At 43.9% G+C, this 4,155-nt stretch overlaps 1 pseudogene; it reads right to left on the bottom strand.

Moving 5' to 3' along the window:
* Positions 1–1,452: 1,452 nt before the first annotated feature.
* On the bottom strand, positions 1,453–1,570 carry LOC136637593 (5S ribosomal RNA; annotated as a pseudogene).
* Positions 1,571–4,155: the final 2,585 nt, after the last annotated feature.

The raw sequence follows: 4,155 nt of genomic DNA, 5'->3' as shown, positions 1-4,155 counted from the left end.
TATCTAGCCCTTTTATTTATAGAGTCTTTAAAAAAAGTGTGCAGGCAGTATTCAACTTCATGTTTCAGAATAAAAATGATTCTGTTCTTGCCTTCCAGTGTCCTCAGGTTCCATATATCCCTCATTGTTCCCTTTGTTCTAACTCAGGGGTGTCAACTCATTTCATACAGTGGGTTGAAAAGCGTTCACAATACCTGCTGAGGACAAAAAGTGACGTCATGAAGCAGGAAGTGATGTCATTAAGCAGGTCATGACCAAAAATAAGCACTTTTTTCTCACTTAGGAAACCATCAGCTGCAAATAACAGAAGAGAAAAATATGCAAATCTTGACCATATTGTCAAGATATGGGCGAAGCCAATTTTCATGCAGGCTGCCCGTGCAACAGTGACACCTCAGCACAGCTCATCAGCTGAGAGCAGCTGATGGTGGTGCTGGGAGAGCCTTAGGGCCATAAAAAAATCTTTCACGGGCTAGATGCGGCCCATAGGCCTTATGTTTGACACTCATGTTCCGATTGGTCACAAGGCAAGGCTGGTGGACACATAAACTAAGCACCTTACTGAAGTCAAGCATGGCCTACACCTGGTCAGTTTCTGAATGGGTGACTTCTTAGAAACCCCAGTGGGAGTTCCACAATGGAAAAAAAGGTGGACTATTCATGCTCTGATCAATAAGTGGTTAGCTCACAAGCTCTCTTGTCATTAGGCCAAATGTATGAGGTGACTTATTCTTCTGTTTTGGCTTTTCCACAAGGCTTCCGCATTATCTTACTCTTCTCATGACAAAACATCAGGCTATGGAGCTAAGCATGATTCACTGAAGCCAACGTACTTGGTTTTAAACTTGATGAGCCTGCATTCTGTCTTTTAAGATGAGAAATGAGTAGGATCAGGCCAAACTGCCGCCCTGGATTGGAGTAGCATCACAAGTTATGTCATTGTATGAGTAGTTGCAACAGTGCAAATGAACTGGGCATCTCCGCTGGGCCAATGAATAAACAACACAGAGGTTGCTTGACATTAACCCTCTGCCTTGACAGAACAAGCAAGAGACAAAAATACAAGTACGTCTGTATGAAATTTGCACTTAAGCCAAACTTGATGATCCTGCATTCTGTCTTGCAAGATGAGAAGTGGGTAGGATCAGGGCAAACTGGGGCCCTCGACTGGAGTCCAAATTATGTCATTGTGTGGGTGGTTGCAATGGTGCATTCTGGCCTTTTGAACCAGTACAGCAACTTGGAGTGGTGCAACTGAACTGGGGCATCTCAACCATGTGAGGCCTTGTGTACGCATTTGGCAAAAGCAGGATGGCAATACTAAGCATAATCCTGACCAAATCGCAGGACCAAGGACTTCACAGCCAGAAAACATCAATAAACTCAGAAGCCCTGTTCTTGCAACAAGTCCAGGTTGGTTGGCAACCTTCAGTCTTGAAAGACTATGGTATAAGCCTACAACACCCGGTATTCCCTGGCGGTCTCCCATCCAAGTACTAACCAGGCCTGACCCTGCTTAGCTTCCGAGATCAGACGAGATTGGGCATGTGCAGGGTAACAGTTAGTGAACATCTGTATGGGGGTGGTGGGAGCACCATCATGCTTGCAGGTCCACCTCCAGTCTATGCTAAGTCTGGTACCTTCTGGCACCCCATTGCAAACAGAATCCTATGCATGGTTATTCAGCAGTAAATTTCACTTAGTTCATTGGGACTTACTCCCAAGAGGGTGAGATTGGAGCCCTATTAGTCTCGTTTTGCTTAGTACAAAGACACTGGCTTGAATTCAAGCGCTTGTTTTTGTCACTTTATAAGATAGGGCCTCCAAGACGCAAGCCTGAGCGGAATGCTACTGCCAGCACTCCTGCATGTAGAGATTGCCCTTAAAGGTCAGTGCATCATAGTCCAAAATAATATCTCAGTAACTGCATTTTAAATAAACCCAACACATTAAGTTCTAAAATAAAGATGTCCAGCCCTTGTACTCTCAGGTGCCATTCTCTTCTCCCGGTGACAGTGTTGGAGGCCAGGACTATTTGGTCTTTTCATGGATGCTCTGGAATGGATCTTGGGATCCAGTGGTGACAATGAAATGACTGCTCTGTCCTATTCTGCCTCCCAGGGGTGGAGAGGGAAGGGGGAGGGAAGGGCTCTCAGAGGGGGACCTAGCAGCACGTCCTCCTTCCCTCTGCCAAGGTAGCTCCGGAGAATTTTACCAGTATGAAGCACAGAGGGCCTAATTAATAAACAATGCAGAGGTTGCGTCCCTTAACCCTTTGCCTTGACAGAACAATCAAGAGGCAAAAATACAAGTACATTGGTATGAAATTTCCAAGGACTCTCATTGCTTCTGTTGCTTAAAAGTGAAACTCTGAGCCAAGTCTTTGACCACTGCTTGATTAAAATATGGTTAAGGTCTCAGGGGGAAGGGTCAGATAGAGTTGCTCCAGGAGCCCTCTGTCTGCCAGGGGCCCACCCCCACTGTAAAAACACATGAAGCTGGAATCTGTTAGGATGCAGATGATGTTCATCTAATCCAAATATTAGCATGGGATAGGGAGAGGGTTGAATCTTGTTACTGTTCCTAGGGGAACAACAGCCCCCAGCAACATGGAGTAACCAGCCAGACCGCTCAAGTACTTACTTACTCGACATGAACTTACTGCTCGACATGAGAAAAAGGATGATAAAGCTAGCCCCTAAATTCCATTGCATTAGGAAACTGGATCATGAAAGGCTTGTAAAATAAAAAAGACATTATAACAAAGTCATGCATTCAGTATGCACCCGTTTAAAGATGCTTTCAGGACTTTTACAAGCAGTGGTCTTCCACAGATGCATGACTCCTGCCTATAGAAACACAAAAAGCACCATAGAAGCTGGGCTGCAGGAGAAGGCATCATGTAATAAATATTAATATAAATATCCCTTTAACTTATCCAGTGCTCTAATTTGATAGTGACCTTATCTGTCTATTTGCAACAAGCTTCCAATATGTCAGAAGCATGGCAAGCAGCCAGCCAGGCAATTGCACTTGTTTTTCAAAGTTTGGAACGAATCAACCCATCTCTGCCGGCTTTTTTTTTTTTAAGGGCAACTTTGCACTATTTTGGATGATGATGATATGCAAACGCCTCTTTCTTTCCTCTGCTTTGCAGCGGAGGAAAAAAGGTAGAGACACTCATCAGTGGCGCAAATAGGACCAATAAAATTATCTAGCATGTACTGTTGCTCTTGGTTTTATAATCTTTTTCTTTAACCGAATGCATCAGTTACCAGCCTCTTCATCTCTGCCCATAACATTCTTTAAAGAAACATACACGAAATAATCGGTGATATCGAAAACGTCCTCTGCTCATGCACAAAGTGCTTTTCTCTCATCATTGAACTGCATCTCCCCACAAAGAATTGGTATGAACATGCATATTGGGCTGCCTTATACTTAGTTAAACCATTGGTCTAACTGGCAGTGGCTGTACGCAGGAGTCTTTCTTAGACCTGCCTGGACTGAAACTGGGACCTTCTTCATGCAACCTTGACACCACTTCTTAAAGAAACGAAATGCTTTCGTCCCTTGATAGCATTCTGAGAACAGAGTCTGATTTTTGCAGAGGAAGCCTCTAAAGTGCAAAACTTACAGCGGTCTTCCTACAGCACCACCAAACCTTAAGCTTATACCTTAAGCTTATACCATACATGACAGTACCGCCAACTTTTACCGCTGTTGCTTATAAACTCGGACAGGAAGCACGAAAAAGGTCGAAGTCTACAAATTCAAAGCATCTATTCAAAGCATCTTTTCAGCTGCAGTCACAAGCCACCCTGGATGTGTTTATTTTTCTTAAAATCATGCCATGCAGAGTGCATCCCTATGGCTGTGAAAAATGAAAGGAAGACAAACACAATCTATAATTGAACCCATGCAGTCTGAGAAAAGCTGATTCCGACGGAAAACAATATTGACTTAATTATAGGCATTGCAGGAGATTTCAAAAGTGGCAGTGGAAGGAAAGTTTAGCCTATGTGAGCCCAGCCTTCTCTGAACTCCTTATCTGATTCATGCAGTATCAGGGAAAGCCACACCCTAGGAGCTGCAGACATGGTTTCAAGGAGGGAGGATTTTGCAGGGAGCAAAGGCATTTTAAAACAGCAGCAG

The sequence above is a fragment of the Tiliqua scincoides genome, chromosome 1 (assembly GCF_035046505.1).
Source record: "Tiliqua scincoides isolate rTilSci1 chromosome 1, rTilSci1.hap2, whole genome shotgun sequence".
Taxonomy (NCBI): Eukaryota; Metazoa; Chordata; class Lepidosauria; order Squamata; family Scincidae; genus Tiliqua; species Tiliqua scincoides.
This window is presented reverse-complemented; position numbering and strand designations above follow the sequence as displayed.